The 26,608-nt window shown below is 44.1% G+C and overlaps 1 protein-coding gene across 10 annotated transcripts in view; it reads left to right on the top strand.

Moving 5' to 3' along the window:
- Positions 1 to 26,608, top strand: part of LOC102932319 (leucine-rich repeat and fibronectin type III domain-containing protein 1-like protein) — a 251,812-nt gene that overhangs the window by 70,364 nt on the left and 154,840 nt on the right. The window contains exon 2 of one of the 10 annotated variants that reach the window (XM_043534719.1): positions 874 to 928. The exons of the other annotated variants lie outside the window; for them this stretch is intronic. The gene's annotated coding sequence lies outside the window, so the exon portion shown is untranslated. The remainder of the gene's footprint in view (positions 1 to 873; positions 929 to 26,608) is intronic. 10 annotated transcript variants of the gene reach the window in all.

Here is a 26,608-nt window from a genome sequence, read left to right as displayed (position 1 = left end):
GGGGAGTGCTGCCTAACTTGTTTTGAGCCCTATATCAGGTTCATTTTCTGCCTTTTCAGTTGCCCACTTTCAGCTGTTTCCAGCCTTTGCTGAGTACATTGAGCAATGACCTCGGGCATTTTTGTGGAGGGGAATCCTCAAAGAAGGCCTCCCACTTCTTGGAAAACATTTCAAGTTTCGAATGCGTGAATAGATGTAACTTCACTTTTTAAAGTCCAGTTCTCCCTACCTTCCGTATTGTAGCTCCTGTTGGACTTACAGCTCCTCATTATCTCTCCATTTATCACCCCTTAGGAAACTGTTGGGGGCAGCTAGAAACTTGTCATTGGGCGGCTAGAAATCCTGTTTGGAAAGCTTGGAGTTAGTGTGACTTAGAAAGCACTACATTTTTCACATAAATTATGCAAAAACTAGTTCTGTGGGGGGTGCAAACCCTGAATGAGCAAGGCTCAAAACATGAAGTGCCTTGGTTAATTTCTTGATGCATTGCTTAGGAGTCAATCTGACTGCACAGCCAAGCAGCTTTGCATGTCCTTACCTTTAGTTTTGCATCTTGCAGGTCACTCTACTCTAGTCAAGTGTTCTGTATTATTTAGTGTAAACCTGAGAATTCTCTACACTTCTACTGATATGAGGAGAAAGTCACCATTGAAGGCACTGGTTGCTGCTCACAAATTGTTGCCGCTGCGTTATTTCTGCACCTTTAAGTCCGCTCTGATTATCTTGCAGCATGGAAATGTGTGGTGGTAACACAATAAAGGACTTTACATTATAGTCACAAGCTGCCTTCACATCAGTCTTTTTTTTCCTAAACCAATAGTTTATCACATCCACATTCTCACTGCATGTCTTTTATAACTTCCCATTGTCTAGGGATTAAGAACTTCAAGGAAATAAAAGGAAGAAAAGAGCAAGGAAGAAAAACACAGTGAGTTGGCTCTATCAAAACTATATGTAGTAGCCCTTAAGTCAAATCTTTCTTCTAAAGACTGCTTTATAATTTTCTCTCTTTCCTGCTGAGTTCCCTTTATGTGACTGCTAAAGTGCAGGAGCATGCAATTTAACTTCACAGGGTAAAGTTCTAGCAGCTAAAGTGGGGGCAATTTAGTTGCGCATGTAAATGTTGCCATTGTACTCCAGAGTGCTCCTTAAAATGAGCCAAAACTGGAGTAGGGAGTTGAACCTGAATCACGTGAATCCCAGTTCTTCACCTTAATCAAACAAATGTAACAAGAATCTGCGTTTTTACATGTGTAGATTATAATCTGCATTTTAGCATGGCTGGGTCTGTCAATTTGCATTTAATGCATTTGCAGGACTTTTCAGGGCGCTGTTGAGGTTTCTGCTTTGAATATATTTTTTAAAAACACTCACAAGTTTCCTAGTCAATAGTGGATTCTCCTAAACAAGGAAAGGGCTTTGTGCTGTCAATTTGAGCTTGTAACAGGTCATATCGGTTATTCACAGTTTGTAGTTTTTCACTTAATGTTACATCATGGCGCAAAGGCATCCATTTTTAAACACAAGAGCCTTAGCAGCCGCTGATGCTGTTGCAAGGAAAACTCCATTGGTGCTTCAAGAACTGCAGCATATTCAGCCAAGCAGATTACACAGCATGGCTCTGGGCTGCCCTTCTTTCCCATGACACACGTAGCATGTTCTGTGCCACTTTACTGTGACTGCCAACATTTTTCTGGCATTGGCCCCTTCTTCTTTGGCAGTGTGGTGCTAGCCAAGCTCTTAAAAATCCCAGCAGTTGATTTAAAAAAAAAAAAAAGAAAAGAAAAGAAAATTAAGAGTGTCAACAAAAAATCTGTAGTTAGAAACCTGAGGTGAAATCCAGGCTTCACTTAAGTCCTAGGCTGATAGTTTAAGGCCTGAATGTACTGTTAGATCAGGGGTTCTGAAACTTCATTGCACGGCAACCCCCTTCTAACAACAAAAATTACTACATGACCCCAGGAGGGAGAACCAAGGCCGGAGCGCCGGAGCCCCGCAGCCCCGGGGGGGGGCAAGGCCGGAGCCCCGCAGCCCTGGGGGTGGGGGGCCCAAGGCGCGAACCCCCGCAGCCCTGGGGGGGGGCAAGGCCCAAGGGCTTCAGTCACAGGCGGGGGGCCTGTAACCTGAGCCCCGCCACCCAGGACTGAAGCCCTCTGGCTTCCCAATAGCTTGTGTTTGATTAACGCATCTCTTCCCAAAAGGCATCCAGTCTTGATTTAAAGCAGTCTTTCATTTGTGGACCCCCTAAATATTTTCAAACGGAGGTTCTTGATCTCTAGACCCATGCTCAATCCGCTCTCTCAAACACTCCTAAATTTGCCGATCTTAAGTGACCGGGGGCCTGATTTTCAGAGGCTTCTGAGCTGCCCTGCAGTTCCTGCTGTCTTCGGCTGGACTCCTGGTGCTCGGTAATTCTGCAAATCAGGCCCTGTATAAAAGCACTGAAATAAGGGTGACAGATGTGAAGAATCTTGGTGAATAACCTTGTTTTATCCTGGAGTATAATTCCTACTCACTGTTTTAGGACTTATCAGAGAGTAGGATGTTCCAGCCCTAAAGGGTATCAGCCGTGTTCAGGCATTTCCACAGCAGCTGGCTTTGTAACTTCTCTGCGATGAACCCTATCATGCTATTTTGGGCAGGTAGAACAGACTTGTTACTCTGAAATCAGCGATGAGTGACCAATCCCCTCAAACTCTCGCAGGTTTAAAATAACCCTCCTGTTTAGTTTCTGAGTAGACTTTCTTGACCCAGTCAGTTACTGCTGTGGAGTCTGGAAGGTGTTTAAAACCTCTGCATTCTTAAAAGAGCTTTTTGAACAATACGGTGCTTTCTTCTAAGGTCAGTGGATGCTATTTATTGGGCTAGGGTAACATTTTTAAAACCACGTAAGGCCTCCCACTCACTAAGATACTTAGTTACCTAAACTGCAGATTTAGGTGCCTAGCTAAGTTTTAGGCTTCATGGTGCTCCACATAACTCCTGCCTAATCCTGTAGGCTCCTAAACTAACTCAGTACCTAATTGCGGGGTAAAAGTTTCCCAGTTGTGTAAGTTTCTGCCTCTGAGCCTCTGTACAGCTGCCTCCTATCCTGTCCTATCGCATCCTATCCTGTCCTATCGCCCGCCTAAGCCCTGTTAGGATATAGATATTCAGGCCTGTCTGTAAAGGCCTATAGTTTAAAAATGTAGGTCTATGTTTGTCATTTAGTTAGTTATAGAGGTATAAAAGAGAGAATCAAAATTACTGTGTGCCTGTGTAAGGACCTTCTCTCACTGTGTGAGTCTGAGGCCCAGTTCTTAAGCTAAGGCCTTTGGCTAAACAGCAGAGGCAGCCCATAAGCTGGGACGTGTATGGTCGCATCCTAAACTAGTCACATTGAAATAAGGTGCTATTGGGCTGTTAGGCATTATCAGGACAGGATCGTATTCCTACCACCACCAGATAAAGATGGTTAAAGACAGCTTAGTTTGATAGCATCCTGTCTGGCAAGAAATCACTTCTCAGTAGTTGTGGTTTTGAAACCCTCATTTCTGTATGTTTTATCTTTATGGCCCCCATTTTTCTATTGTTAATCTGTCTGGTTCTCTAATTGTTTGCTAAGTGTAAGTTAATTAGGGTAGTGGGATATAATTAGTTAGAGAATTCTGTTAGAATATGTTAGGATTGGTTAGGTACATTTCAGTAAAATGATTGGTTAAGGTATAGCTGAGAATATTACTATATCAATTAGGGGCAAACAGGAAGTAAATTGGGATTTGAAAATAAGGAAAAAGGAACTTGTATTTAAGCTTGCTGGAAGTTCACCCCAATAAACATCAAATTGTTTGCACCTTCGGACTTTGGGTATTGTTGCTCTCTGTTCATGCGAGAAGGACCAGGGAAGTGAGAGCATGAAGGAATAAACCCTGTTACAAGCCCCAGAGCGGTTCATGAACTGGGGGTAGATAGGTGTTAGTTGGCTTCACTTACGTGTGGAGCCTGTTCCCATCGGCATATCAGGACAGTGCCATTCAAAATCTGGCTGGAGGAGACTCTCTGACTCTTCTCTCTCTCCCCTCCCACCCCACTGCTCTTTAAGTATTTGAAGTTGTTGCACTGTGGATACTTAGTCATTGGGTCAGAGCGAGAGAGAGAGACTGAAAATTAGTCTGTCAGCTGCTGGTTAGGGCACCCACCAAGGAGGGGGAACCTCAGGTCCTGCTCCCCTGCTCCAAAGTGGTACAGTTTCCACAGGAAAGAGGAAGTGCTACCTCCAAATATTCCATAGCTCCGTGGTCAGAGCACTCTCCTGGGAGGTGGGAGACCCCGTTCAATCCTCTCTTCGCCTCAGGCAGAGAAGGAATTCACTCTGAGTCTCCCACATCCCAGGGGAGTGCTCCAACCACGGGGCTAAAGGTTACAAGGTGGGCAGTGGGACTACCTCCTCCTCCTCCAGCTGCGTTGCATGAAGTTGGGCAGGCACTTCACTCTTCTCACAAGTAGTGGCTTAGATGCCTAAGCCACCTGCCTTCGGGAGAGCAGTTCCCATCCGTGAGTTGCTAGCAGATGTAGGAGCCTCTTTGCACCCTGGATTTAGGTGCCTATCTCCATGAGGGGGTGGGATGTGGGACACACCCAGTTGTCGGCATCCCCCATTAACTGGCTTTAGGCAGCTCCTGGTGTAGTGTGCTGACTTTTGTGAATTGCAGGCTAAGGTGCTTCTCTCTCCCCCTTCATTGTATAGGAACCCTAGGCACCTAACGCAGGCTTTGTGAATCAGTTGTCTTCTGTGACTTCCTAGGCCCCTAAAAGGTTGGTATTGCAATGCTCCCCATCCCAGCGCCTGAGTACCTTTGTAACTCTGTCCCTCAGTGACGTAGGAGTCAAAGGCCCTAGTTAATAAGAGCCTGATTCTGTTTCTCTTATAATCAGAATTTTATTCCAGGAGTAAGTCTATTGGTTTCAGTGGGACTAGTCACGGAATAAGTTGTTACTTAGTGGGTGAAATTCTTCCTTGTGCAGAGGGCTAGGCACCACTGCAGTCCTAGGTACTTAAATCTGGTGTACAGCTATAAGCAGTCTTATTCGGGTATAACTGTGTCCATCTAGGCAGTTGCACTTATGTTAACTATATCTGTCTCTAAACAGATGTAGTTAAATCAGTACAAAACTGTGGAGAACGGCTCCAAGAAAAACCAGCTCGCTAACTGGAAAGGTATTCTGACCATCCTGCACAATGCTGTTCAAATTCAGATTTCCTAAAGATATAAAATTTAAAGCCAGAAGGAACCACCAGATCATCCATTCTGACCGCCTGTAGATCACATGCCACTCATGCTATACACCAAGCCCCACAACCAGAGTTAGATCAAACTACCATGTGACACAGGCAGAGAGCAGAGATGCACCCATGCCCGAGGCCTCTGGAGTGGCAGGGAAATGATTAAGTGAGATGTCCAGATCCTAACCAGTGATCTGCACTCCATGCTGTGGAGGAAGTTGAAAAACCCACAAGCTCCCTTCCAGTCTGACCTGCAGGAAAATTCTTTCACAACCCAAACTGCGGTATCTCCATTAGAAACTGAGCAAATGAACAAGACCCACCAGTCAAGCACCTGAGAAAGGGAATTCTCAATACCCCCTCAGAGCATTGGCACATCCCATCTAATGACCCATCTCCAGCCATGGCCATCTATGATGCTTCAGAACAAAAACAAACAAATCAAAGGGTGAAAAATTCCCTTCCTGATCCTTTCAGGTGACAGCTGAAGCACGAGATTTTTACGAACATAAGAGATGCACAGGAAGGGACTCCCCAGCACTGCTGAGTCTAGTCCCCCACCACCGCAGACAACTCTGTCATATAATCCCACTCATAAATGTATCAAATTCTTACCTTAAAATTATTTCAGTTGTTTGCCCTCACAACTCCCTTTGGGATGTGGTTCATAACCTCACTCCTCAGATGGTTAAAAACGTTCTTCTGATTTCCAGAATGAATTTATTCATGACCAGTTTATCCCCATTTGGTCTTGTGCCAACATTTTAATTTAGGTTAAATGGCTCTTCACCCTCCCTTATGTTTACCCCCTTGTGTATTTATAGAGAGCAATCATATCCCCCTCGGCATTTATTTTGCTACGATAAACAGGCCAATTTCTTCAACCAATAATGTCTCATTTGGTACCGTATCAGATGCATTCCTGAAGTCCAAATATATTAAATCTATTGCATTTCACTTATCTAAAAAAATCAGTTATGTGGTTAGTCTGGCGTAATCTGCCTTTGGTAAATCCATGTTGCATTACATCCCCTTTTCCAGTTACCTCCATAAATTGAATTATTCTTTCCTTCAGAATTTGTTCTAAACGTTTGCATACTACTGAGGTCCAGCTAATATGTCTATAATTTCATAGATCATTTTTTCCCCCTCACTTAAACATAGTGATTCTCCAGTCATATGGTATTACTCCCAAATTGAAATCCTTGCTACTTTAGCAATCTCATGTGCCAGTTCTTTCAGTATTCTGGGATGGAATTATCCAGTCTCCCCAATTTGAGCACATTAAGCTCTTTAAATTTTGCTTCCATCTTGGATGTGGTGGCTTCCATTTCTGTACACTCATTTCCATCAGCCTTCATGCCCAGGTTCCATATCATCATCCTCATTGAAAACTGAGGTAAAATATTCATTTAGTTTTGGGGCCATACCTAGGTTATCTTTAATCTCTACCCCATCCTCATTGCATAGCAGCCCTTCCTCATCTTTCATTATTCTTTTTATTTATATAACTAATAAAACCTCTTGATTATTTTAATTTCCTTTGCAAAGCCTAATACAGATGTGATTCGCAGGGGCAGAACTCTGAGTGAGAGAGAGGCTGATAAATAATACTTGGCATTTATACAGTGCTTTACGTCTTCAAAGTACTTCACAAAAACACGTATTAATTTTTCTTCACAGCCTTCCTGTTAGGGAGGTATCCATTACTGCTGTCTCAATTTAATGGTTGGGGAACTGAGATGTGGTGGCTTGCCCCAGGCCACAGTGTGAGTCAGTGGATTAGAATTCATCGGTGCCTGACTTAATTCCATGTATGCTGCATTGGTCCATGCTGATCCTCTTGACACTGATTGTAGAGCTTTGTTTAATAACCATGTTGGCTACTTTTTTAATGAAAATGACCCATGTTATAAAAATATAATTATAACCAATTATTGTTCAAATGCATCTATTTTAAATTCTCAGCAATCTGTCTCTAATTTGGTATGTGCTATTACTATGGATATGCGTGAATCAGAATAGACTGACCTAGCTGCTGTTCAGAAAATGCTAGTGAATAGCCATAACATAGGCTGAGGTGTCTGGGCAGCTGTGAAGGAATGTTTTTATTCAGACAGACAGACAAAAACTTTGTCACTGGGCAAATAAAAATGTTTTACCTCTGCAAGTTGATTAACAAACCTTGTAAAACCTCATTAAAGACCCTATACCCTGATTACTTTGCCCCAGATGTATTTACCATTTTCTCATTACTATAGTTGTTTAAAAAAAAAAAAAAGGATGGGGGGTGGGAGAGCAAACTCACTCTAGTCTACTGAATAAAATACAGCAGCACCCTGATGTGCTCAAATCTGCGTAAAGTGCAGATAGGCTCAGATAATGCTGTTCTAGGGTACTGGAAGGATAATGAGCATATACCAGATGTAATTAAAAGGGCCTCTAATTCATAAAATGAGCATCTAATTCTTCTGTCTTGACAGTTGGATTGTTTCAGCATTCCAGTGTCTTCATTATACAAACAATAAAATGTAAGCAGAGATAAAATTTAAAAAAAAATTTTAAAGCTCAGCAGTAAGATTGTTATTTATAGTACAGTAACATCCGAAATGTATTTGGGTGTTCTACAGACAGAGATACCGAGTCCCTGTTCCAAAGAGCTTACACTTGAAAAGGGAAACGCAAAACTATGGATGCGTGGTGGAGGAAAAAAGATGTCTAAAAACTCTCGTTCCCTATGTGTCGTCATGCTTGTCTCTTCTTCTGCAGTTTTCCTGTGATCACCACGGCTTCTAGGCAACAAGTACTTTTCACATAATGGCTATTTGATTTCTGAACTCCTTCCTGTTCTGTTCTTACACCAACACACAGCTCTGTTAATGGATCCTCATCATCATGTGTACTCTGAGCTTCTCTTTTTAGCAGAGAACCCTTTTTTACAAGTAATGCAGTGACTCTGTGATGTGCACACCAGGTTCTAGGTAAGGAGTGCTCAATTCATTTTCACCTCTGATCCAAGATTGGATTTGGACTCAAATCTCCAGAGGTGGCAGGGACAGCATGCTAATCCATGGCACCTCAGAGCTGTCCTGCTCCCATCTTCTGACCTTTTTGGGGCTCTGGATTCACTAAGATACTTAAGCACATTCCTAACTAATACCTGGGTAGTTCTATTAACTTCAGTGGAAAAACTGACTGCTTAAAATTAGGCACAAGTTTAAGTACCTTGCTGAGGTGGGCTTCAATGTAAAGTAGAATTTGACATCACTGGGGTGTCTTTTGTTTATTTGTGACAGACCCATGTTACTGACTGAATTTCTACAGCCTGTATTATTATTCTGCTTGTGTACAGTGCCTTGAATAGATAAAAATGGACCAACAGCCCCAGAATGATAGTTTACTAGAAGGAAATGTCTGCAATAGGGCAACACTAACAGAGCAAAGTATTTATTAAGTACATAATCTCTCTGCAGTTTAAAAAAAAAACCCACACAAACATGCTTTTGATAATCCCAGAATTGTCCATTCTACCACAACTTGATTTTTGAGAATGGAAATAAGTGCAGTGCAATGAAAATAAACATATGAAGAGCCACATTCTGTTCTTGTACTTGGTACAGCAATAGCTTGTTTGGTAATCTGTCTGTTGAATGTGATTCTGTCTGAGAAATCACATAGAAGAAACGTGGGCTTCATTTGCAAGGTGGCCAAGGTGAACAATTAACCCATTTTATCTCAGTTAGGAACAGGAGCATCTTAAAAACACCATTCCAGGTTGCCACCGATGTTCAAAGGATTGAATTTGCCCCTCTACAGAGGGAGACCAAAAAGTCTTAAGGCCCTCTTAAATGAGCTTTAGAGTTACATAATAGACCTTGCGCTACTTCTCTACACTTAAGGTATGCAAAAGAAGATCTTGCTAGCTCTCTGCCAGTTCTGTTATCACTGGACTCATTTGCTGGTCCTAAATATTTAAGGATTTAAGCATTTGCTGTTTGCATCCTTTTAAAGATAACTGAAACAATAATAGCAACCGGTACAAATCTGAGACCATCAGTAAGAGCATGTACGTGTGTTGTCAGGGAACAAATAGAGGAACCAAGAATTCCTCCTGGCATGGAGTAGAAGGCAGTCAATGCACAATCAACCTATGGAACTCATTGCCAGGGGATGTTGTGAAGGCCAAAAGTATAACTGGTTTCAAAAAAGTATTAGGTGAATTCATGGAGGATAGGTTTGTAACAGGTTGGACCCCCCTTTTGGGATGCCACCTGATGTATTGGGATTTCACTGAGCCTGCCTGCTCAACTAGCCAGGGCTCCCTCTCCCTGTTTTGCTGAATTAGGCTCTCTGACAGCATACACACAGGTAGGGATGCACCAGCTGTAGAATCACACAGAGTCTGCTAACAGCTCTCTATGAGAAGACCCAGCTAGGAAATCACCCGACACTCAAGCGCAGCTACCCTCTGGAAAGTACACCCAAAACAATATTGTCAGATTACCAAGCAAAATAAAACAAAACACGCATACTAAGCTTAAGATCTTAAAGGGCCTGGTTTCAAGAAATAAATGTTGTTTTAGGCAAGTTGCTGAGTTTCTGTAGCTTAGAGTTCCAGGTATTTCTCTTTACAGACTAGACTCCTGTCTTAGTCTGGACTTAGCTCTTGCCTTTCCCTCAATCCAGTTCCTTTGTCTCTTCAGGTACTTTCAGCAGTCTCACTTCTTGGGCAGGAAGGCAATGGAGAAGAGTCCTTAAACCCTGACTGCTAGAATCTGGGACTGGTCAACAAGGAATAGATCACTTGATAATAATTAGGATCCTGTCACCAGCCACTGTTGGATAGGACAGAATACTGGCATAAATGGACCATTGGTCTGCCCCAGCGTGGCTGTTCTTATAGGAACAATATTTTGAAGCCTTTTTACAGTGAGTTGAAAGCTCTTCTGTTTCCAGCAGAACAAATTTTACTCCCTTGCTATGCAAGCAGGTTTCTCTAAGATATGGTAGACTATAATAAGCAGAGGTTTCCTAAGCACCTGGGCACTAATAGACTTAAAGACATCTGTCCAATTTATTTAGATACAATTTTTGCAGGACTGATCTAGAAGATTTTACATTCTATGCTGCAAAAAAGAATTCTGGTCACAAATTCCCAATAAATAAACCAGCAGGCTGCAACATAATGAAATCGTAGAAGTTTTAATACTATCTATAACTTTCCCCCAGAATCTTGCTGTCCCACATAGATAGATACAAAGAAGAAAAAGGATATCTCTTACCTTTTCATCTTGCAGACATCTCAGGCAATTTTATTCAGCACCACTAATGGTTGCAGAGAAGAAGAAAAATTTTCCCTAAATGTATTCCAGCTTTATTCCAGAGTAACATCTTAACCCATATACATCTTCCACAAGGCTTTGACCATTTTCACTTTGAAACTAGGACACAAAGGCAGCTTCTTACTGATCAAGGTGTTGGCAGTGAATTAACTTTAATTAAATGCTTTTGCAGAGCTTTGAGCTAAAGTGCTGTAAGTGTGAGATTCACCCTTGAGCTGATGTTCTGCATAGGGATGATTTTCACCAACTGTTTAATATTATCATTACTCCATGCACCCATTGTGAGCCAGCAGTTGCTTTGGCTACTGTTAACTTCATCAAAGGGTATGTCTTCATTGCAAACAAAGGGTGTGTTCTGGACTGAGGTTAGCTAACTTGAGTTAAAATAGAAATGAAGAGATGCAACTCTGCTTTTAACTTGAACTGCTAACCCAAGTTAAAAACCCATTTGCCATGTCTTCACTGCTGTTTTAACTTGAGTTAAGAACACACCTTTTTTTGGTAAAAAGAAAAGGAGTACTTGTGGCACCTTAGAGACTAACAAGTCCTCCTTTTCTTTTTGCGAATACAGACTAACACGGCTGCTACTCTGAATCCTTAAATAATTGTGTTACTTATAAAGCAGATGTACAAGCAAAACACTATGTTCTGCAGTCCCCTGTTTGGATCTGTTTGTGTTTCCTCCCTCCACTGCCCTTTTTTAGTGATTTAGGGTTTCTTCAGGTATGTTGGCAACAAGAAGAAAGCCAAGGAAAGTGTGGGCCCCTTACTGAATGAGGGAGGCAACCTAGTGACAGAGGATGTGGAAAAAGCTAATGTGTTCAATGCTTTTTTTGCCTCTGTCTTCACTAACAAAGACAGCTCCCAGACTGCAGCGCTGGGCATCACATCATGGGGAGTAGATGGCCAGCCCTCTGTGGAGAAAGAGGTGGTTAGGGACTATTTAGAAAAGCTGGACATGCACAAGTCCATGGGGCCGGACGAGTTGCATCCGAGAGTGCTAAAGGAATTGGCGGATGTGATTGCAGAGCCATTGGCCATTATCTTTGAAAACTCGTGGCGAACGGGGGAAGTCCCAGATGACTGGAAAAAGGCTAATGTAGTGCCCATCTTTAAAAAAGGGAAGAAGGAGGATCCTGGGAACTACAGGCCAGTCAGCCTCACCTCAGTTCCCGGAAAAATCATGGAGCAGGTCCTCAAGGAATCAATCCTGAAGCACTTACACGAGAGGAAAGTGATCAGGAACAGTCAGCATGGATTCAGCAAGGGTAGGTCATGCCTGACTAATCTAATCGCCTTCTATGATGAGATTACTGGTTCTGTGGATGAAGGGAAAGCAGTGGATGTATTGTTTCTTGACTTTAGCAAAGCTTTTGACACGGTCTCCCACAGTATTCTTGCCAGCAAGTTAAAGAGGTATGGGCTGGATGAATGCACTATAAGGTGGGTAGAAAGTTGGCTAGATTGTCGGGCTCAACGGGTAGTGATCAATGGCTCCATGTCTAGTTGGCAGCCGGTGTCAAGTGGAGTGCCCCAGGGGTCGGTCCTGGGGCCAGTTTTGTTCAATATCTTCATAAATGATCTGGAGGATGGTGTGGATTGCACTCTCAGCAAATTTGTGGATGATACTAAACTGGGAGGAGTGGTAGATACGGTGGCAAGTAGGGATAGGATACAGAGGGACCTAGACAAATTGGAGGATTGGGCCAAAAGAAATCTGATGAGATTCAATAAGGCTAAGTGCAGGGTCCTGCACTTAGGACGGAAGAACCCAATGCACAGCTACAGACTAGGGACTGAATGGCTAGGCAGCAGTTCTGCAGAAAAGGACCTAGGGGTGACAGTGGACGAGAAGCTGGATATGAGTCAGCAGTGTGCCCTTGTTGCCAAGAAGGCCAATGGCATTTTGGGATGTATAAGTAGGGGCATAGCGAGCAGATCGAGGGACGTGATCGTTCCCCTCTATTCGACATTGGTGAGGCCTCATCTGGAGTACTGTGTCCAGTTTTGGGCCCCACACTACAAGAAGGATGTGGAAAAATTGGAAAGAATCCAGCAGAGGGCAACAAAAATGATTAGGGGTCTAGAACACATGATTTATGAGGAGAGGCTGAGGGAACTGGGATTGTTTAGTCTGCAGAAGAGAAGAATGAGGGGGGATTTGATAGCTGCTTTCAACTACCTGAGAGGTGGTTCCAGAGAGGATGGTTCTAGACTATTCTCAGTGGTAGAGGAGGACAGGACAAGGAGTAATTGTCTCAAGTTACAGTGGGGGAGGTTTAGGTTGGATATTAGGAAAAACTTTTTCACTAGGAGGGTGGTGAAACACTGGAATGCGTTACCTAGGGAGGTGGTGGAATCTCCTTCCTTAGAAGTTTTTAAGGTCAGGCTTGACAAAGCCCTGGCTCGGATGATTTGATTGGGGATAGGTCCTGCTTTGAGCAGGGGGTTGGACTAGATGACCTCCTGAGGTCCCTTCCAACCCTGATATTCTATGATTCTATGATTAGAGAGCCTCAGATAAAAAGACACTATGGAAGAGCAAAGCAGTATTTTGTAAATTTAAGAGGGCATCGTGGCAGGACGAATATCTTCGGCACTATGTAATTTTTCCATGACATAATCCCACTATGAACTTCAGATTCAGGATTTTTTGCTCTAACTCTCATGACCTCATTTATCACCAGAAACATTTGGCTTTCCTTACTGTAAGTTGAAGAGGGTTTGGGTTTTTTTTTTAAATCCTCAATAGGGTATGACGTTATGAGTGTAATAAAATATCTCATTGAAAGGTGACAGGGCCAGAAAGAGTTAATTAATTCACAGACTGACCTGACCCATGGCCAGACTTTAAAGACTGGTTAAGAAGAGATGTAAACGAATAGAGCTTTGAAATGCAAGTCTGCATTGTTAGAGATAGAAGAGTAGATGTTTGTTCAGGTCTTCTGATGTAAGCAAACAAGTCTTGTCTATTGCTACAGCTTTGGTTCAAAGATCAAAAAGGAATATTAACATTTAGGAAAAAGAAAAGGAGTACTTGTGGCACCTTAGAGACTAACAAATTTATTTGGGCATAAGCTTTCGTGACCGACAGCTCACTTCATCAGATGCATCCAATGAAGTGAGCTGTAGCTCACAAAAGCTTATGCTCAAATAAATTTGTTAGTCTCTAAGGTGCCACAAGTACTCCTTTTCCTTTTGCGAATACAGACTAATATGGCTGCTACTCTGAAACCTAACATTTAGGAAGATACTTGAGTGAAATAGTTTTATTGTCTATGTCTCTTTGAAGGTTGTGATAACCTGTATCTGAACTGTTGAATGGATAAATTATCCTGTGCTAATTGCCATGATGTTTGAAAGAAGGAAAGTTAAGCCTATTATTTTCTCAGGCCAAAAGGCTGCTGGAAATGTATAAAAACCTTGGGACACGATCCTTCTTCATCTCAGATCTGCTTTGGGTTTCAAGAGGGGGAAGCCTTAAGCCATAAGGATTGAGATCCCCAGTCACTGACTGGAGTCACCCTGAATATGGACATTGGACTATAACCTATGGACTATTTCTAAAAGGACTTTTGGCAACTACAAGCTCATCTCTGCTATGTATCTGAACCTGAAGAATTGAATTCAAGTCTGTCTGTATATTGATCTTTTAACCAACACATGCTCGCTCTCTCCTTTTTTAATAAATGTTAGTTTAGTTAATAAGAATTGACTACAAGCGTGTATTTGGGGTAAGATCTAAGTTATTATTTGACCTGGGTTGGGGGCTTGGTCCTTTGGGGTCAGGAGAGCCTTTTCTTTTATATGGTGAAATAAGATTTTCAGAATTTATCATCCTTTGTTTGCCGTGTGTCTGGATGGAGGCCTGAGGCTGGGTACTTTAAGGGAACTGCATTAATTGGACGTCTGAGTAACCAGGGAGGTGCTATAGAAGCTGTTTTGGGCTGGCTGGGTAAATCTAAGTATTGAAATATCCACCAGCGTTTGGGGTTTGGTTGTCCTGTTCTGTTTGCAGTTCATCCTGATTGAATGACCTCAGCTGGCTCCCACGCCCGTCACATAGGGTTAGGGATTCGGGTTTGGGCATCTGTAGAACTACAGAGATATTTTGTGACTCTTTATCCAGAAGTTGCAGCAAAACTTATTTTTTGTCACACCAGTTGTCAAAAACTTTGTGGAGCTCACAGAATCTCAGCCGGAACATTACAGTAATTTCCCTGTAAGAGTGAATTAATTACATGTCTCTGATACATACATCAACTTTTGCAGTGACTCTGTACTCTCTTATGTTAGGGTTTTTAGGGAAAAGGAATCTCACCATTCTTGCAATAAGGTAATTTATTATCCATATCAGCCACAAGATACACACTCCATTCAGCATCTGTGTGGCAGAACCTTGTAGTGCGCACTGATATTACAAACCTCAGAAGTTGTTCATTTAGAACACTTCCAACTTTTCCTTACATAGAGGCTGAATGGAACTTATTCAGTGTATCATTTGACAGAAAAACACATTTTCTTAACATATGACAAAAGCCCACTAATTTTTTTCCCCCCATTGTTTCTGCTATAGTTTTACTTCCACTGCCAGTCAACTCAGCCATGGTAAGGACCAAACCACATGCCGTAAAATATCATAGAATCATAGAATATCAGGGTTGGAAGGGACCTCAGGAGGTCATCTAGTCCAATCCCCTGCTCAAAGCAGGACCGATCCCCAATTAAATCATCCCAGCCAGGGCTTTGTCAAGTCTGACCTTAAAAACTTCTAAGGAAGGAGATTCCACCACCTCCCTAGGTAACGCATTCCAGTGTTTCACCACCCTCCTAGTGACAAAGTTTTTCCTAATATCCAACCTAAATCTCCCCCACTGCAACTTGAGACCATTACTCCTTGTTCTGTCATCTGCTACCACTGAGAACAGTCTAGAGCCATCCTCTTTGGAACCCCCTTTCAGGTAGTTGAAAGCAGCTATCAAATCCTCCCTCATTCTTTTCTTCCGTAGACTAAACATCTCCAGTTTCCTCAGCCTCTCCTCATAAGTCATGTGTTCCAGTCCCCTAATCATTTTTGTTGCCCTCTGCTGGATTCTTTCCAATTTTTCCACATCCTTCTTGTAGTGTGGGGCCCAAAACTGGACACAGTACTCCAGATGAGGCCTCACCAATGTTGAATAGAGGGAAACAATCACGTCCCTTGATCTGCTGGCAATGCCCCTACTTATACATCCCAAAATGCCATTGGCTTTCTTGGCAACAAGGGCACACTGTTGACTCATATCCAGCTTCTCATCCACTGTAACCCCTAGATCCTTTTCTGCAGAGCTGTTGCCGAACCATTTGGCCCCTAGTCTGTAGCTGTGCATTGGATTCTTCCGTCCTAAGTGCAGGACCCTGCACTTAGCCTTATTGAATCTCATCAGATATCTTTTGGCCCAATCCTCCAATTTGTCTAGGTCCCTCTGTATCCTATCCCTACCCTCCAGCGTATTTACCTCTCCTCCCAGTTTAGTGTCATCTGCAAACTTGCTGAGGGTGCAATCCACACCATCCTCCAGATCATTTATGAAGATATTGAAGAAAACCGGCCCCAGGACCGACCCTTGGGGCACTCCACTTGATACCGGCTGCCAACTACACATGGAGCCATTGATCACTACCCATTGAGCCCGACAATCTAGCCAGCTTTCTATCCACCTTATAGTCCATTCATCCAGCCCATACTTCTTTAACTTGCTGGCAAGAATACTGTGGGAGACTGTGTCAAAAGCTTTGCTAAAGTCAAGGAACAACACGTCAGTTGCTTTTCCCTCATCCACAGAGCCAGTTATCTCGTCATAGAAGGCAATTAGATTAGTCAGGCATGACTTGCCCTTGGTGAATCCATGCTGACTGTTCCTGATCACTTTCCTCTCCTCTAAGTGCTTCATCGATGTACAGAGAATCTCAACTCCTGGGTAACAGACAGTCTCAGCTCTTGGTGGTGGAACATGGGCTCTTTCAGCATTTTAACTCAATAGCTACTAAACATTTCTAAACATTTGGGTCTCTGCATTTCAGCTGGAGCAGCGTTAAGTGCTGCAGAAAATAGATTTTTGTATTTAACTTTTCTTTTCACTCCTGTGAACTCAGCCCTGGGGAGGAAGGAAGATCATTCAGTATATGTGAATATCATTTTCAAGGGTTACTCCATTTAAGAATTATTCAAAGTATTGTAGTAGTAAGTTGGATGATGGGTCATTAATTGGGGATTATCATTAGTTGGGGGTTGGTCCTGCTTTGAGCAGGGGGTTGGACTAGATGACCTCCTGAGGTCCCTTCCAACCCTGATATTCTATATTAAGATGGCAACATTATTTGGTAGTCAAAACAAGGGAGGATGGTAAGGAACTGTGGAATGATTTATAGCAAAATTAAACCTGAAAGTATTTGAAATAAGACAATGGGAACAGAAAAATGGGTTTAATCCTGCTCCCCTAAGAGTCTAAGTAAAGAGTGCAAGTCCCTTTCCCACAAACTCTGTTGCAAGAAAAGAAGATAGAAATATCTTCTCTCTGTGGGACTCAAGCTAAGGTCTAGTCTAACACTGGCAACATTAAAGTGTTGCAGCGCTTTAATATGGGTGGTGTAGTTGCGGCAGAGCTCTGGGAGAGAGCTCTCCCAGCGCTCTAAAAAAAAAAAAAAAAACTACTTCCACGAGGGTTTGGGTTTTTTTTTTTTCACACCCCAAGTGAGAAAGTTGCAGCGCTGTAAATTGCCAGTGTAGACAAGCCCTAATATAAAGATCACGGCTGTTTTGAAATACCAGAGGCTGTTATTTCGCTTTAAAGATCAGTGATCTAATTATATACCATGTGTGTCTGTCAGTTGCAATTTCCAGTGCCCAGCTCAGGTCTGTGGTGGAAACCCTGGACCTGATTCTCCCCTCACGTCAGTTTTATGCAGCTGTGACTCCATTTTCGTCAGTTATTCCTGATTTACATGGGTGTAAGAAAGAGGAGAATGAGACTCAATGACTCAGTCTCAAGTACAGGTTTGTAGTGTCACTGTGAAAGAGCCAGTGGTATATCAAGAAAGGTTACTTTCTTTTGATGGTTCCTCAGATTGTTGTTATAATTAATGATTACTCAGTAGCAGCTCATAGGAATAGATTTTGCTGTTCATGTTATTTATTATTCAATATACAGCACCATAACTTTGCAAGGCTCTTTACAGAGAGAGAGAATCACAGCCCCTATGAGAGCACAACCAACACAAGACAAACAGAATGAAGATTATGGGTGGGAGGGGCCAGCGAAGAGAGGGATGAGTGTTAACTCCCATCATCTTTAAACCTTTTATCTCCTATTACAAATGAATCTTACAAGCTCTAATGTCTTTTGAGCTGAGAATGAAGTGGGGCGAGATGACAGGAGCAGATAGCACAGGATTGGAGGTCAGCAGTAGAAAGCCAGGTGCAACAAGTGGGTTTTGAAGAAGCATTTGAAGGCAGGACATTGTCCAGCCTATGAGTTGTTAGGGTATGTCTGCACTGCCAAAAATAAATAAATTAAAAAAAATAAAGACTGGAGTCTACAGACTCATGCTCCCACTGCAGGGCTAAAATTAGCAGGTTTGTGCTCAGGCTCTGAAACCTGGAGGGAGGGAGGAGGGGGGTTGGTCTCAGAGCCTGAGCGGGAACATTTACTCTGCTGTTTTTAACACTGTAGCATTAAGACTCTCTGTCACGTGGTTGGTTTGTGGTTGTTTTTCATTGTAGATGTGCCCATAGAGAGTAGGAGGACACCCCAAGTAGTCCCACCAGAGTGCACAGAGGGTGAAATTTGGCTCAGTCAGAGAAATTAGCACAGGGTCTGGGCACCACTTAAGTCCCATTTACTGATAGGGACTTAACTGAGACTCACTTGTTATAAGAAAAAGAGTACTTGTGGCACCTTAGAGACTAACGAATTTATTTGAGCATAAGCTTTCGTGAGCTACAGCTCACTTCACCCTTATGCTCAAATAAATTGGTTAGTCTCTAAGGTGCCACAAGTACACCTTTTCTTTTTGCGAATACAGACTAACATGGCAGAAACCTGTCACTTGTTATACTGACCTTGTGCTAGCTCCTCTGCCAGGGTTAGAATTTATCCAGAAACAGGTGATGGGTTTTTTTTTACTCCAGAAGAACCACTGGGGTTTAATTTGTAACAATCACCAAGGGCTCCGCTTGTCAGGGATTGAAACCATTTTCTTGAAGCTGGCCTGGTGGTTTTTCCCCCCTTTCTTCCTTGTTTGTTGGTTTTAAAACTAACTAAGCAGGTTAGAAAGTGCTGCGCACCACACATCTCCAGTATGTTTAATGAGCTGGCTCTCATCAAACCAGGGTGCTGAAGTGGTTTATCCTGGGCTCTGGGGGCCTGAAATTACTGAATGAACATGGCTTTTGAACTGCAGCTTTTTTGGCAATTAACGGAAGGTGTTAGCAGATGGAATCTAGGTGGGATTCAGTAGCATGCCTGTAAACCATTGCAACGCTGGAGCAAGGTGGCAGAGCTGATTAACACATTGGCCTTGCTGCTACGAAGGCACAGATTTAAGTCTCAGGAAGTGATAAATTAAATGTTGTGGAATTTGCTTAGGGGTTTTTTGTTGGTAGGTTTTTTCGCTTTTCCTTTTTTGTAGCGAAACGGTAATTTGAAGGGCAAGGGGTAAATTATCCAACTAAAGTTTCTAGTGGATTTGTTATCATTAAAGAATTATAGTTCAGTTCAGCTGGTGATTTTTGGTCAGCACTGCACCAAGAATCTTTAGTATTGGTAGGTACTAAAGCACGTGGGCAAGAAGTGTTTGTAAAGTTCCTGTCTGAAATATCTGGCGTTTTAGTGAGTTAATGAATTAATCTCTCAGCCATCAGTGAGAGAGGGCTCAGTATTGTGCCCAATTTTCAGAGGGTGAAATTCAGAGGAGTGTGAAATGACTTGCTCACAGTCCACATGCAAGGTCTGCAGCAGAGCCAGGAACACAAACCATGTCCTTAACCCAGTCCAGCACTTCAACCATAAAAATAGCCTTCCTCATAAACTCAGTCTTATCCTGCGTCTTGTGATAAAAACTTTTACTGGCTCTTAAACAGAAAGTGGAAATTTAAATTGTTACATTTTAACTCCATTGTATTATTGCACTAATTCCAAATAGATAGGAAAGGGGTTTGGCATTGTCACAATGTGACATCTAGGGCATAGAAACCATGTAACAAAGGAAAACAGACTGACAAAACCGTTGCTGCAAGTCTACAGCAACCAGCATGCTGAGTTTTTAAATTCCATGGAACCTGTAGGCTAGGACAGAAGGCTGGGTGGGCGGTCAGTAGTAATGGAGATTGAACACCTCAAGATTTCAAGGATCTAATTAATTGTTTCGAATTTAGGAAGAGATATTTTAGGAATGTGACCTTTCCCTTTGAAAACCCAAAGTCCTTGTGGTTAGTCGGATCCCTTAGTGATACTCTGGGACCTGTACTTTAAAAATAACAAAACAAAACAACTTTTCCCATGTGGTGTCTTTTGCTGTTTACACAACTACCATCACATGAAGGAACCATGCCAGCTCACTGGGGTCCAAATAACTGTTTACTGAATACACGTGTAACCCTTTTGCCAGTCAGAGCGGGCAGCAACAAGGGCCGCGTTCCGTATCTAGGGATTTCTTTTCAACAATACAACACAAAACCAGCTCAAGCCCCAACCCAGGGACCTGGGATAATTACACACCACCCCTGTGCGCCTCTAAGAGGCAATACTTCCCTCTCGCTAGCACAGACTCTGAATGTAGCAAAAAAATTTAATAAAAGGAGGGAAGTAACTGCATTAATTTGGGGAAACACCACAAACGGTTTATAAACATAAACCATGAGCAAAAGACCCACACCCAAGTAAGTTTGGCAGTGTCCTTTTCCCCTCAGGTCCCTGCAACCCAAAAGTCCCTTCAGCGTGCCTGTACCTTCTCTGCACCCCACTCACAGTTGCTGTCCTTGGTCAGTGCAGACCCAGAGTTCAGAGGTGCATCTACAGAGTTCACATCCCACTCTGAGTGGAGGTAAGGAGGCACCTTAGTCGGTCCACTGCTCAGGCACTCAATCGCTACCCCTCTCTACCAGCCGCCCTGCTGTCCACTCGTCACACCTCTCCACCAGCTATCCTGCTGGCTGCTCACTGCGCCTCTCCTCCGGCCTCTGCTCTAATCCTCTCCGCGAGCCCCCCTGCTGGCTGGTTACCCAGATGTCTTCAGGGCCCACCACTGAACACAACTCTCAGTGGGGGAGCCTCACGGCTGGTGCACACTGGGCAGTCTCTTGCATCGGGGACACTGTCCCAAGCAAGGTCTAATGCTTAGACCTAGGAATCAGTAATTTTAACTCTGCCATGTGTAACACGACTTTAAATTGAGTCTAAATTAGTTCACGTATTACACAGTGAAGAGAAACAGGGTCAAATGGTGTCTATGACCCTTAAGCAGGGCCCACACCACCAAGTACAGGTACCTGTCCCCATCTTCTCTCAACTCACTGGGCTTTGGAACCCATGTTCCCTGCCTGGCGAGTGCCATTTAGTTGAGGGTGAGTTCCTTTATTGGGCTATGCCAAGTACAGTTCTGCTGCCCTTGTTTCACACAACAAAGATATCCCTTTATTACTCCTGCCCCAATAACAAGGAGACTGGGGATCCAACACCAGTCAAAAGTGATCATTTGGGCAAGCAATCCCATCATGCTGAGCACCTAGGCAGGGTGAGTGTGCCCATGCAAACGAAATCAGCACTTGAGATCCTCTTCCACAGCTCATCACTAGATATCAGGGGAGGGCTCATTCAGACTCTGCTTATGTATGCAAGGCCTAGCTCTCTATACTGGCTGCAGCTTTGGTTTGATTCTGGTGGCTTCTAAAACAATAGAACACGTGAGTGCTCCTAGAGCAGCAATTTTCAACAGGGGTCTGCGAACCCTTTCCAAGGGTCCGCGGGGCCCTGTGGCTAAAACCCAGAGCCCAAGCCCTAGCACGTCCTGTGGGGCTGAAGCCAGGAGCCGTAGGGTTGAATCCCTGGCCCCTGCTGCGGGATTGAATCCTTGATCCCCAGCACCCCCCACAGGGCTAACGCCGGGAACAGCAGGGCTGAATCCTGGAACCCCGAGCCCCAATGCTTCCAACAGGACAAAAGCCCTGAGCCAGTGGTCAGAGTTGGGGAGGCACAGAGGGTGTTGCTCCCCCCCAAGCTACAGTGCAAGAGCAGGGCAGTCCTGGGGCAGTGCAACACCCCGCACCTCCTTCTCTCCCCACCCCCTGGCCAGGTTGGAGGCGGGAAGCCAGAGCCGGGTAGTGCGGGACAGCTGCTGCTCTGGCTGGTGCCATGGGCCAGACAGCCATGGCGTCCCTCATCTCCTGCTGCTGCAGCGGGTTGAAGCTCCCAGCCCTCTTTGTTCATGCAGCCGGTAAGAGCTGCCTGTGCTGGGTACCCAGCTCAATGGCTGGCAGAGCCCTCAGGGAACAGGGACCGCAGGGGAGCCCTCCTGGCACACAGCCCCTAGCTACCTCCTCCCTGCACCCTGAGCTACCCCCTGCCTGCACACAGTGCCTGTCTACGCCTTTCCTTGCACCCTGAGCTATCCCCCTGCCTGCACACAGCCCCAGCTACCCCTCTGCCCGCACACAGCCCCTAGCCGCCCCCTCCCTGCCTCCTGAGCTACCCCCCTGTCGGCACACAGGCCCTAGCTACCTGCTTCCTGCACCCTGAGCTGTTTTCAAACTTCTTGAGCTGAGCCCCCCACCTTTGAGTTATAATTTTTGGTTGCGCACCCCTCCCTTTCCCCCAACCTAGACAGGCTGGGTGGCTGAGGTTAGTCGGTGTGGAGGTGGCACTCCCGCTGGCTCCTGCCCCCTCCCAATAGAAATCAAACTACACCTATGCCTGAGCCCCCCGGCCCAGAGCCCTGAGTCCCCCCCTCCCCTGCTGGGCCCTGGAGTTTTTATAGCATGTTGTGGAGGGTCTCAGAAAGAAAAAGGTAGAGAACCCCTGGCCTAAAGGACTCAAACAATTTAAGGGTTTTTGCACTATTCCTACTCAAGTATAAGGGGGTAGCCGTGTTAGTCTATATCCACAAAAACAACAAGGAGTCTGGTGGCACCTTAAAGACTAGCAGATTTATTTGAGCATAAGCTTTCATGGGTAAAACCAAACTTCTTCAGAATGTACTTTCTTTTACCCACGAAAGCTTATGCTCAAATAAATCTATTCCTACTCACTATGCTCTACTTTTTTGTCTTTTTCTAGGAGTTTCTCACTTCCTCCTTCTCCCAAACTGGGTCTTATCTCTACCCGCGATGTCAAGCTTAAAATATTATCACTATTCTGCCATTCCCAACTTGCTGTTTCTTAGCCCACCCATTACAATTTAACTTCCTACCTAGGGAAGCCAAAGAACTTCAGACTTCAAAAGGGACTGAGCCTCGGAAACGGTACTCAGGTTTCACGTGGTTCTGTTTTGCTGGGAAATTTCAAACAGACCATTTTATAGTGATCTGAAGTTCCCTGAAGAGCATTCCGGTGTATGATTTATTACAATGGCATCATGTTATCGTTCAGTGAGACTGTTCATTTCCTGTTGATGACAAAATATAAAAAAATATACTATAGTTTAAAAACATACTGCAGAGGGGGTATAATATTGCCCAGCATTGAGGTACTGCAGACTTCTGTACCTACAGTTTAAGATTATGCTATCCTCAGCTCAGAATCTTCTTGATTCTGTGGGCCTGTGTGTCAGCTGTAGTGTTCTTAAAGGTGGGGATGATCAGGTTAATTAAATAACTGTTTTAAAACAGAGAACTCCATTATGGGGAAAAGGAAACTGGAGGAATTAAAATGATAGATAAGTAACAAGACTCATATCCTGCCCTCACGTGAGCATGTACAGAGCCCTCTGACAAGAAGACAGGTTTTTACAGGGGAGCTGTGATAGCATTCTGTATGCCCCTTGGGTTGTTAGCCACAACCGCTCTTAATTTACTTCTTTTTCCCCTTCCATGTAATAAGTGAAATTTATTCCATTGCTTAATTGGCAGAAGCCCTTCATGACATCTCAAAGCCATTGGGTGAGCTGCAATGACTTAGCTGGTGGCGGGGGAAAGGAAATTGTGCAGTCAGGTTCAAGTTCAGTGGAGTCTGCAGGGGTGGATAGTAAATGGAAGGGCTTGCTGGGGTAGAGAAATCATGAGGTTATGGGAGGTGGAAGTCAGGAGAGGAAGAGAGGAGATCATTTTTGTCACTAGGAAACAGAACTATTTCCACATTTTCAGTTGTCTGTATGCCAAAGACCTTTTTTTTATAGACAATGAATAACTCTATCACAGAAGTCATGGGGTGGAGTAGGAGGCACATGGGGGCTTTTCATACGTAAGATGGCACAGGAGGAGGTTGTTTAAGATTCTAGAGTAACCACATCACCTGGATGTTTCTGTTAAAATAGTCAACAGAGAGACAATTCATGTTGGTGTTGATACTGAAACTTCAAAAGACAAACTGAACACCCCATGACGTGAAAGGTGTGACATGCCCCAACTCAGAGCCATTGTTCCATGTTGCTTGCAGACTTGGGCTCATCCTCTTTTTTTTTTCCAAAACCAGAAGGGCTAGAAACATTCCTTTGAAATGTAACCTTGGACTGATGAATAATTTTGTGACATGCGCGATACATGGCGCCCTGACTGCAGATCTGAAGTGTCATGTAAGTGGGATAGAAAAAGAGATTTCCATTTTAAGCTTTTAATGAGTTAACAGCAACAAAATGTTCTGTGGCCATCTGTGACTGGGTGTATCATCCCCACACTGGCCCAGCAAGGGTTGAACACTCACTGTGGGTGAGGGTGGCTCCAGAGACTCGTCTGCTAGGCCCTGAGGGCAAGGGCAGCTCCGGAGACTCTGGCTGCTAGACCCGGTCACCTGAGGGCGAGGGCAGCTCCAGAGACTTAGTCTGCTAAGCCCGGTCACCCTGAGGGCGAGGGCAGCTCCAGAGACTCTGGCTGCTAGACCTCCCTGCCCAGAAGGTGAGGGGGCCGCAGTCTCTGAAAGGGGGCGAGTTCCTCCCCGCTTTATCCTCTGCAACCTGATACCCTGCGACACCATTCCCTGAGATTGGGATGTGTTTGGGGATCTGTGACATACCCAGGGTACAATCTAGACTAGTGAATAACTGTACCACACCTGCACTCTAACCTGGGATGCACTTTACACTGCTTTGCTGCTGTAGCCTCCTCTCAGGACTGCTCACAAACAGCCTTTGGCATGTAGGTCACTCCCATCTTAGTGTGTGTGTACGTATCACCTGCCAGTCACACTTAGTCTCTTACCAGACTGAATTGTACTGCCGGATGAGCCCAGCACAATCCCAGTCGTTTCCCCAGAAATGTACGTCTTGTACTGCCCAGCCCTGTGCTGGACAATACACGCTTATATAAAGTCTGTACTAGGTATGTTACAGAATCTCAGTCCAGTTCCAAGTGAGAAAAGAGTTTACACTGTCACTAAATGGCTCCTTGCTAGCATTCTTAATAGAGAAGCCAAGGATTGAATATAAACCATTTCTTGTAATGGTACCTCCATTGGAACTTTGAGGTGCGTTGGTGGGTTGCATGGGAAGCTTTTGCTTTCTGCTGCTGCTTGTGTTCTTCCTGTTTGTCCAATTTTGGGCCCTACGCTACAAGAAGGATGTGGAAAAATTGGAAAGAGTCCAGCGGAGGGCAACAAAAATGATCAGGGGGCTGGACTGCAGCACATGACTTATGAGGAGATGCTGAGGGAACTGGGATTATTTAGGTTTCAGAGTAGCAGCCGTGTTAGAATCATAGAATATCAGGGTTGGAAGGGACCCCAGAAGGTCATCTAGTCCAACCCCCTGCTCGAAGCAGGACCAATTCCCAGTTAAATCATCCCAGCCAGGGCTTTGTCAAGCCTGACCTTAAAAACCTCTAAGGAAGGAGATTCTACCACCTCCCTAGGTAACGCATTCCAGTGTTTCACTACCCTCTTAGTGAAAAAGTTTTTCCTAATATCCAATCTAAACCTCCCCCATTGCAACTTGAGACCATTACTCCTCGTTCTGTCATCTGCTACCATTGAGAACAGTCTAGAGCCATCCTCTTTGGAACCCCCTTTCAGGTAGTTGAAAGCAGCTATCAAATCCCCCCTCATTCTTCTCTTCTGCAGACTAAACAATCCCAGCTCCCTCAGCCTCTCCTCATAAGTCATGTGCTCTAGACCCCTAATCATTTTTGTTGCCCTTCGCTGGACTCTCTCCAATTTATCCACATCCTTCTTGTAGTGTGGGGCCCAAAACTGGACACAGTACTCCAGATGAGGCCTCACCAGTGTCGAATAGAGGGGAACGATCACGTCCCTCGATCTGCTTGCTATGCCCCTACTTATACATCCCAAAATGCCATTGGCCTTCTTGGCAACAAGGGCACACTGCTGACTCATATCCAGCTTCTCGTCCACTGTCACCCCTAGGTCCTTTTCCGCAGAACTGCTGCCTAGCCATTCGGTCCCTAGTCTGTAGCGGTGCATTGGGTTCTTCCATCCTAAGTGCAGGATGGAAGTGCAGGTTAGTCTGTATTCGCAAAAGGAAAAGGAGTACTTGTGGCACCTTAGAGACTAACCAATTTATTTGAGCATAAGCTTTCGTGAGCTACAGCTCACTTCATTGGATGCATCTGATGAAGTGAGCTGTCGGTCACGAAAGCTTATGCCCAAATAAATTTGTTAGTCTCTAAGGTGCCACAAGTACTCCTTTTCTTTTTCCTAAATGTTAATATTCCTTTTTGATCTTTGAACCAAAGCTGTAGCAATAGACAAGACTTGTTTGCTTACATCAGAAGACCTGAACAAACATCTACTCTTCTATCTCTAACAATGCAGAAAAGGAGTACTAGTGGTTAGTCTCTAAGGTGTCACTAGTACTCCTTTTC

This window comes from Chelonia mydas, chromosome 23, assembly GCF_015237465.2.
Source record: "Chelonia mydas isolate rCheMyd1 chromosome 23, rCheMyd1.pri.v2, whole genome shotgun sequence".
Lineage (NCBI taxonomy): Eukaryota > Metazoa > Chordata > Testudines > Cheloniidae > Chelonia > Chelonia mydas.
Note: the sequence above shows the minus strand (reverse complement) of the source record. Positions and strands in the feature narration are given on the sequence as shown.